At 45.4% G+C, this 9,762-nt stretch overlaps 2 protein-coding genes and 1 long non-coding RNA gene across 3 annotated transcripts in view; 1 reads left to right on the top strand and 2 right to left on the bottom strand.

Annotated features, from left to right (window-relative positions):
• Nucleotides 1–4,945, bottom strand: part of LOC109290380 — a 19,502-nt gene extending 14,557 nt beyond the window's left edge. Inside the window, exon 1 of the long non-coding RNA XR_002095587.1 lies at nt 4,932–4,945. This is a non-coding gene — a long non-coding RNA (uncharacterized LOC109290380). The remainder of the gene's footprint in view (nt 1–4,931) is intronic.
• RSPH14 (radial spoke head 14 homolog) overlaps nt 1–9,762 on the top strand; it is a 282,158-nt gene that overhangs the window by 192,042 nt on the left and 80,354 nt on the right. The window lies entirely within an intron of this gene.
• GNAZ (G protein subunit alpha z) overlaps nt 1–9,762 on the bottom strand; it is a 178,339-nt gene that overhangs the window by 162,545 nt on the left and 6,032 nt on the right. The gene's annotated exons all lie outside the window — the stretch shown is intronic.

The following is a 9,762-nucleotide window of genomic DNA, read 5'->3' as shown; positions in this document are numbered from 1 at the left end:
TATATATATATATATAGTTGGTGTATATGAGAGTCTGGTAATGTTGTGTTGGGGTTTTTTTCCTTGACAAATGTTGCAATCATAAAAAAAACAACCCAAAAAAACCTTGCTCCTCCCGTACCTCATTTGCCTCCCTAAATTCTGGGCATTCAGGCTAGGGACAGACAGTACACATAAACCAGTTTAAGTGATCAGAAACTGGTTTAAACCTGTAACAGAACATAAGTTCAGTGCACATAAACCAGTTTCAAAATGGCTGAAACTAGTTTAATAAACCTGGCTGAATGTAGTACCAGACTTAACTGATCTGGGTCAAACTGGCTTATGCAGTGTCTGTCCCAGACCCCTTTCTGGTTTAAATTAAATTAAATTAAATTACCAGAGTACTCCAGCCCCCAGCTTTGTAGCCCTGGGCTGGGCTATACTGTCTGCTCCAGACAGCAGGGCTGGCCCTACCTCTCTGCTCCCTAGCCAGAGCTCAGGCAGAGACTGCAGGCATAGCAGTGTCTGCCTGGCTTCCCCCTGGCCCTGCACCCTCATCGGTCAAGCAGGGATCCCTCCTTCCTCCCATCTCCCACAGCATGAAGCAGCTAATGTTAATTATTTTATAATACAACTGCTTATAATACAAACTGTTTCTAAAAATCAGTCTTATAAGTCCAACATTAATTTATGAGCCTGACTCTCAATTACATTAGTACTGCTTTATTTTGCTGAAGGAGCAAAGTGAGACTTGAAGTGGGTGGAAATATATTTCACTTCTCTTTTAAGGCACCCTTTAAAATGCCCAAGTAGTGCAGAGAGGCTGTAAATCCTAAAGTTTTAAGGAAGTGGTGAGTGAACAAAGCCTTAATTTAAAACACCAATATTAAATATAAATATTAAAATCCCATGGAAAGTTATATGTGCATGTCTCTTAGTTTTCCCCAGTAAAAACCTTTTTTTAGAAACTTTTCATAGAGCACTATAAAGTTGAAGGAGAAAGGATGCTGGCACGAAGGAAAATCTGCTCTGATTATGTGTGCTTTCACCATGACAGGAGGCAGAGTTAAGGTAGTATTTATAATTTCCACAAGGAAAGCAAAGAAATATTAAGCCACTTTCAAATTCTCCTGTGGGCCTTGACCTCATAATTACAAAACTTCCTGGTGGGATGCACCATCAAGAGATATCTAAAATAGTTCCTTGTTATTAGTAATATGGCTTTTTTGGTTCCATTTTTAACGTTTTATTGTGGACTGCCAGAGGAGAGTACTCAAAATTTGTATATTCTCATTCATTCAGAAACAGAATTATGAAGTTACTTAAGTTAGTCTACATATGTAGGTGTGCTGTTCATCAGATGATCTCATCAAGGGCTTGAAATGAACATAAACAGATGCATTATGCATGATAAAAAGATTAATTTAACCCATCGAGCCACAGGCAGATACAAATATAATTTGCATATCAAAGAGGGGAAGGATGGAATTAACAGAAAAGTATCCAACAAGGAGTAAGCAGATATAAATGAATACATGGAGATTTGTTTTCATTTTAATAGGGCAGCTGCTTTACGTCATCTCTTAATTCATACAGTATGTTGAGTCACCATTCTGCCTCTATGGTTACATGTTCAGCATGATGGGAACCTCTCATACGGCCAACAACAGGTTGTCATTTAGACATACAGATCTATTTACCAAAAAAGCACATCCTTAAAGATGCTTCAAATCCATTCATTGGATCACTTAATTTAGAACTTCTTTCATAGATTTCATAGACATTAGGGCTGGAAGGGACCTTGGAAGATCATCGAGTCCAGACCCCCACCCAAAGGGCAGGAAGTCAGCTGGGGTCATAGGATCCCAGCAAGATAAGCAATCCAATTTGCTCTTGAAGGTGTTCAATGTAGGTGCTTGAACCACCTCCAATGGCAGGCTGTTCCAGACCGTGGGGGCTCGGACAGTAAAGAAATTCTTCCTTATGTCCAGCCTGAAACGGTCTTGCAGTAGTTTATAACCATTCGACCTCGTCATCCCTTGGGGCGCTCTGGTCAAACACTCCCCCAGATACTGGTGGTCACCCCTGATAAACTTATAGGCAGCCATCAGATCACCCCTGAGCCTGCCCTTTTCCAGGCTAAAGAGCCCCATGGCTCTCAGCCTGTCATCGTAAGTTCTGTTTTCCTGACTTCTGATCATGCGCGTGCCTCTTCTCTGGACTCTCTCAAGCTTCTCCACATCCTTTTTGAATTGTGGAGCCCAAAACTGGATGCAATACTCCAGCTGCATCCTCACCAAGGCTGAGTACAGGGGGAGAAGGACATCCTGGGATTTGCTTGAGAAGCATCTATGGATGCAAGCCAGCGTTTTGGTCGCTTTACTAGCCTCTTAAAGGAGGATAGGGGCTAGAATTCTAAGTGTACACTGTGCAAGTGTCATTGTGGTTGAATAACTGTAGCTCAGTGGTACTTAACCTCTGGCCCTATAATGGATCAGGTGATGGACTGCTGGCCTAGTGGTTAGGCCACCAGGAGGGCCAGACATAGGGGCAGAATTCATAACATAGGCTCAATCCAGGATTAGGAAACAGATACCAAGTTACCAAATCCAGGAGGAATCTAGGGGGAAAGTCAAAATCACAAACTGAGCTGAAGTTCAAGAGTCATAGGCCAAATTACTAAACCCAAGGGAAAATCCAGAAACCAGGGTCAGGACACCAGGTGAACTAGATTGCAGTGGCTTGCCAGGGCAGGCCTTCAGCAAGAACTGTTGGCTGGTCTGGAGTCTGTTGCACAGTTACAATTATATGGGGAAGGTTCTCTCCCAACAGCCAGTCAGGAGACCCAGGGGATGGCCAGTAGGGCTGTGTGAAGCTTCAGGTGCTGATTCGATTTGGAGGAGATTCGGTCTGATTCGGTAGCTGAATCTTCAAATCCAGATCAAATCAGGGGACCAAAAAAAGGTCTGAATTGATTCAAAGCTCTCCGAGTCTTTGGAAAAGATTTGGAGAGCTTTGATGATTCAGCCAGTCCCCGCCCACTGCAGCAGGGAGCTGCAGCTGGACTCTGTGCTGGTAAGTAGGGGGCATGGGAGGGAGGCTGGAAGAGGGGGGAGGGGACCATGGAGGGACCCCTGCTAGGCCCCATCCCCTCCCGCTCCCCCAGCCCCTGCCCACCCCAGCTCCCGGTGCTTTAAAAAAAAGTCCCACTCACCACATGCTGCCAGGCAGGGAGGGCAATCCCTGCTGCTCCCCACTGCCTCACACTGGATGAGGGGCTCTGCTCGCTCCCCCACCCCGCCATGGCTTCCCCACCTGGCCCAGCTCTGGCCCTTTAAGAAAAAAAAAGAAAGAGAAAAAGCCCAGGAGTTTCCACTCCTGCAGCAGCCTCTGGGCTTCGGGGGAGTCATGCAGAGCCCCCCACATGACACAGGGCAGCGAGGATTGCCCCCTGCCAGGCAGGAACAATACGTCAGGTTTGGGGGGGGGGTTATCTTAAAGGGCCAAAGCTGGGGTGGGCAGGGCAGCCATGGGGGGGCTGAGACAGCAGGGGGAGTTGGGGGCTCATGCAGGACCCCCCCATGCAGCGTGGAGCAATGGGAGGCAGTAGGGATTGCTCCCCTACCCAGCAGCACCTGGTGAATCAGGGCTTTTTTTTTTTAAAGTGCCAGGAGCTAGGGCAGGAGCAGTCATTACCAGGCTGGGACAGTGGGCAGTGGGTGGGCCTCGCTTGGGTGATTCAGAGATTCGGCAGCAGCTAAATCTCTGAATCAGATTCAGCCAAATCAACTCGGGACAGTTCTTCAAATCACCAAATTGAATCACTGTCCCCTGAATCAGCCAAATCCGAATCCAAATCTGAAGCAAATACTAGCCCCTTCACAGTTTCATAGTTTGTAGGGTCAGAAGGGACCTGAGCAGATCATCAAGTCCAGCCCCCTGCCTTGGCAGGAAAAAGTACTGGGGTCAAACAACCCTAGCAAGGTGTTCGTCTAGCTTCATCTTAAAGACCCCCAGGGTAGAAGCCAGCACCCCTTCGCTTGGAAGTTGGTTCCAGATCCTAGCCGCCCTGACAGTGAAGTAACGCCCCCTGATGTCTAGTCTGAATCTACCCTCTGCCAGCTTGTGACCGTTATTTCTAGTCACTCCTGGGAGTGCTCGGGGGAACAGGGACTCCCCCAGTGTCCTGCTGGTCCCCTCTGACAAGTTTGTAACAGGCCACTAGATCCCTCCTCAGCTTTCTCTTATGGAGGCTGAACAGGTTCAAGTCCCTTAGCCTCTCCTCATAGGGCCTGACCTGCTGCCCCCTGATCATGCGAGTGGCCCTCCTCTGGACCCTCTCCATGTTGTCCACATCCCTCCTGAAGTGCGGCGCCCAGAACTGGACGCAGTACTCCAGCTGTGGCCTGACCAGTGTCACATAGAGGGGGAGTATCACCTCCTTGGACCTGCTTGAGATGCATCTGTGGATGCATGACAAGGTATGGTTGGCCTTCCTGACTACATCCCCACACTGCCAGCCCATGTTCATCTTGGCATCAATGATGACTCCAAGATCTTTTTCTGCCTCTGCACTGACAAGAAGGGAGTTCCCCAGCCTGTAGGTATGCTGCTGGTTCTTCCTCCCCAGGTGCATTACCCTGCACCTGTCAGTGTTGAAACCCATCCTGTTCTCACCCGCCCACCCCTGTAACCTGTCTAGGTCTGATTGCAGCCTATTCCTCCCATCTCGCGTGCCCACATCCCCCCGCATCTTAATGTCGTCAGCAAATTTGAACAGGGTGCTTTTTACCGCTCTCCCAAGTCACCGATGAAGATGTTGCCTTCGTACAGGCCTAATGGCCAGCTGGAATAGTTAGCTGGTGAAGGGCTGCCAGTCAAAACCTCCGTCAGATTTGGCCCACTAGGCAATTATCCCAAGCTGGGCTGTCTGTTAGAGACCCTGCCACCATCCCCCACCACCAAATTTCTGGACCCACCAGGAGCCATGAAGGCCCGATGAAATGCCCCCATGCACTGAATCATGCTGGCATGGAAGGCTGCTCCACAGTCAGATCCAGCCATAAGACCAGGCTGGTGGGCAGGGTCTGTCCACAACCACATCTGATGCAGTGGGCTGGACTGGAACACCAGATCACACCTGCAGCCAACCCTACACTGGATCCAGCCCACGAACTGAACCTTTCCATGGGGTTGGAAGGTTGAGTACCACTGCCCTAGATCAGTGGTGCTCACAGTTTTGGCCTGAAAAGTAGCAGTCACGATGTAAGTTCTCTTAACTTACCAATGTAGTAACATGCTCTAAGTGGATTTCAAAAGATATGGTAAATAGTTATCTGTTCCAGGAGTTTTAGGTACTGCCTAAACAGAATCAGAAAGTCAAGGCAAATTTGCTCCTGGTCAGCCTAGCCAGCAGGGGGCCACAGGGGACAGGGAGGTCTCTGTTTCTGGTCCTGGTGCCGCTCAGCTCCCTGGCTCCCCCAAGAAGCTGATCAGAGCCAGGACTGAGGAGCTTTCCATCCCTTGTCCCTGCTCTCATGTGGAGCTGGCTGCTCTGGGAGTGAGCAGGAGCTGGGAATCCAGCCCTCACTTGTCCCCTAGAGTAGCCAGCTCTGCCCCAGGCTGGGATTCCCAGACCCCCTTTGCTCCCCAGAGCAGCCAGCTCTGCCTGGTGTGGAGCTGGCTGCTCTAGGGGACAACTAGGGCTGGATTCCCAGCTGCCACTCGCTCCCTGGAGCAGCCAGCTCCATGCCAAAGAGGACAGCTGCCAGTGAGCCCCATTTCTACCCCCCACCTGGCAGGCAGCTCCCCTACAGCTACTCCAGACAGCTCTCAGCAAACCTTTTGCCCAGAAGGGGGCTTGCTGACAGCTGTATGTCTGGATGTGCACAGTCCCAGGAGAGCTCTGCAGGGCAGCTCTCTCCTGGCTCTGCACATCAGGTCCCCTCCCAATATGCACAAAACCAGGAGAGCTGCCACTGCAGCTAGCAGAGCTCTCTTCACTCCATGCCCACTGGGACCACCCCACCCCTTGCCAGCCCCCAGGCTAGCATGAGGGGGAGGGGAAAGCCTGGAGCTCCCCCTGGCTTCTGAAGGGGGGCAGAGCAAGATGGGAGTAAATCTGCTCCAGAGAGAGCACATGTGCTCCCCTGTAGGCTTACTCACAGTATTTTTACTGCACAGTAAGCCTACTTCAAATTAGCAGCACTTGTGGATGTCCCGATGACTCTTGACAGCTATTATTAATATTGCAGGAAAAGAGTTGCATGTCTAAAAAAACATGTTAATATACTGCATTTTCAAAAGCTGAACTATCTGAGAAAGCAAATAAGCTTCTGGTGGATTTAAGGACCCTGAAGCCCTCTTTCAAAATGCATCTGATAATAGTTCTTATGGAAGCAGAACTTTGTAATTTTAAGTTAGAAAAATATTCTTAGTCAAGGCCACTGGTATTAAAGCTAACCAAAGTGCTGATAATGGATTTTTGGAAAACACTGCTAATAGGTAAAAGTAGCAGCTGTAGCAACTTGATGTTTTACTTTCTGATAAGAAAAAACTAATTATCTGTAGCTAGTTATCCTATTGAAATAATCGATTGTCTTTTTAACTAAATAAGGTAAGACAGAAATGTGTCACACTGTTGATGTAAGTGTGTGTAAGCAAATAGATAAAAAGGGAAGTTTAGAGTGCTTCTGGGAAGTGTTGAAACCAATGCATTCATGGACAACTGACCAGTACTCTCACTAGGCTTCCTAGAAGGCGGCGAGATAGCTTGCTCACTTTCTGGAACCATTATCTGAATGATTCATGGCTTGCTTACTTAGATCTATAATTGGATTTTTAAATAAATGGTTAAGTCTGCCTAGTTCTCTGCACGCTCACGTTCTGTCTTTTCCCTCCTCCCAAACTTTCAGGGAATGAAACATATTCCATTTCAGAAAAATAGTTTTAAAAATTCTTTACACAATTAAAAATTTCTGGAAATAAAACAAATGAGCTTCCTGTTTAAAATCTGGGCTAAGCTAGATGGCAGACAAAGTCTTCTGTAATGATTAGATAACAGAAGGTCCTGGAATATAACATCATAATTCAAACCTTTCCTTTTCTACCATGCCTACCATATCCTGGTCTTTCTGATGCAACACTTTGTCATCTTTCATCTACAGCTTCTTCCAACCTGGGAGCTATACCAATAACGCAACCATAAGATAGCCTGTGTCAGTCATGGAACAATGTGTACTCTAATACACATCCCTGAGACAGAATGTGCTTGCTTATCTAGCCTCTCTACTCTGTTGCACTAGTATTAGACCAGTGTATATGCCCCAAAGTCTTCAAAACACTTTTCTAAATAACTGTATATTTTGTAAAGTTATACAAGTAATCAACACACCTGAGTTATAAATATCATTCCCATTTATAAGAAAATAGAATGAAAGTGTGCACATGCATCTTCTATAATGAATAAATTTTGTCTTCCAGTCAAGCATTCAAGCTTCTACATCATAATTATTTCATTCTTGTACTGTCTGAGGTCTTGTGTCACAGATTGTGACCCCATTTTGCTAAGTACTATATTAACACAACAAAAAGAGAATTCCTAACCCTATAAAATAAATACCAAATATAAGACAAGAGACAACCAGTGAATACAGACAGATGGAAGGGTTCAAGGAAACAATGAAACAGTACTAGTCAAGGTGAAAGTCAATTATATCATTACATTAGCAGCCTAAGCACTATTACATTTTCTGAGAGGTGGTTAGCTGTGTTGATCTGAAGTCAGAGCAGAGTGACATTAGAGACTAACTGGTTCAGGAGGCATGAGCTTTCATAGATGGCTCTACTTTTGTCAGATGCTAAAGTAAGTTTTCCATAGGTCTCACTGCAAAGAAGAGTTTTAATGAGAAATTTGTCAGGGACAATGAAGTAACTTTGCAGATACTTATGGAGAACTTCTCCCACATGGGAGAAGCAGCATGGGAGAAAGGACAGCAGTGTTTGTTTGAAAATTTAACAGGGATGTGGAGGCTAGCAACAGCATACTGGAACCCAGAGTTAACATCTCAGTCTTGAATGAGTGATGGGATGTGTGGGGGAGGGTGTTGAGAGTGGAGACAAGTTTACATCAGATGCAATAGGAAAAGCAGAGTGGAAGGATGAAATAGGATGGTGCCATGATGAAACCAACAGACTGGAAAAGAGATCTTCACAGTAATATTCTGAATTGATATGCATGGAACAGGACTGCAGTTGTTAAGCCCAGAGAAAAGTTGTTTTAGTAATTAGATGGAAGAAGGTGGCAGCCTGGAGGAAACCTTTAGATGCATCGATGGGAAAGACTGAATCTTTGCCGCTACACAGTAAGTATATAAAATGTGGAGATGTAAGTTGGAAATAAGGACCTGGAGACCAATCCAAATCAAAGATGACATCCAGATGATGAACGTACTGTATATGAAAGATGGAGTAGTGGTGTTACCTACTGTGATAGAGGAAATGAATGGGTAGACTTGAGAAAGGGAACCCCAAGAAATCTGTTATAGCCACATTGAGTTGGACCTGACAGCTAGACATCTAAAAGACGGCAGTGAAACAGGCCAAGATTTTATTTCCGATAGAACAAGAGCAGTCTGGAGAAGAGAGAACTGTGAATATTCAGCACATAAGTGGATGCTCAGTTTGTGTTCGTAGATGAGATTACCCAGAGATAAAACAGAAAGAGAAGGTGAGCAAGGACTGGCTGATGCTACGCAGAAATCCAGCAGGTATGTAAGTTAACTGGAACTCTGTAAGTGATGAGTTTGTAACAGGTGTTCTCAACTTGGACCATGTCTGGCAGCAGTGATAAACACAGACACTTTCAACCATGGCAGAGATCTCAGTTATAGGATTTATACACTTAAATTATTTGGAATCATTCTGAGGAGTTCATTATATAAATATATTCAGAGTTATGTGCTTTAATAGTTTTTCTTCAGATGCTTAACTTTAATATTTTTGTTAACTTTAATTTATGTTTATGTGCTAATTTTAATAGATTTTCTCATGAAAAACTGTGACTTCATTCTGTTTCAGTTGCTACACTGCTGTTTGATCATGTGCTATCAGATATAAGCCAATCGTCTAATAACTAGATTCTGTACACAGAAAAAATATAATAATTTTTTTTCATGCCTAGAGTCTAATTAGTGGATGGGGGGTGGGGGTCATCTTAAATTCAGAGTCATCTTGGATTCTGGTAAGTACAATATATCAAATTGAAATGTGTTGGCAGTAAGATTTGCTGACATTGTATCTTATAGCTAAAAACTGTCCAAAACCAATACTCTTGAAATCAAAGCTAAAAATTATCAAGGACCAGGTAAGTCCTCAGTTAGTGACAGCCTAATTCTGCTCATACTTATACAACATGATTTGTGGAAAATAAAATGGCCGTGCTCTGCTAAGTTTCAACTCATCAGTCATCAATGTGATGAAGCGATCAGTAAAGCTAAACACACTTTATCATGCATTAGCAGGTGCATGATGAACAGGTCCAGGGAGGTGATACTTCTCCTCTATGCAGCATTGGTCAGGCCGCAGTTGGAGTACCTATCCAATTTTGGGGGCCACACTTTAAGAGGGATGTGGACAACCTTGAGACGGTTCAGAGGAAGCCACTCATATGGTTAGGGGCCTGCAGGCAAAGCCCTATAAGGAGAGACTGATGGACCTGAATCTCTTCAGCCTTCGCAAGAGAAGGCTGAGAGGTGATCTTGTGGCAGCCTACAAATTCAT

Source organism: Gavialis gangeticus, unplaced genomic scaffold (assembly GCF_001723915.1).
Source record: "Gavialis gangeticus isolate Ggan-Ray unplaced genomic scaffold, GavGan_comp1, whole genome shotgun sequence".
NCBI lineage: Eukaryota > Metazoa > Chordata > Crocodylia > Gavialidae > Gavialis > Gavialis gangeticus.
This window is presented reverse-complemented; position numbering and strand designations above follow the sequence as displayed.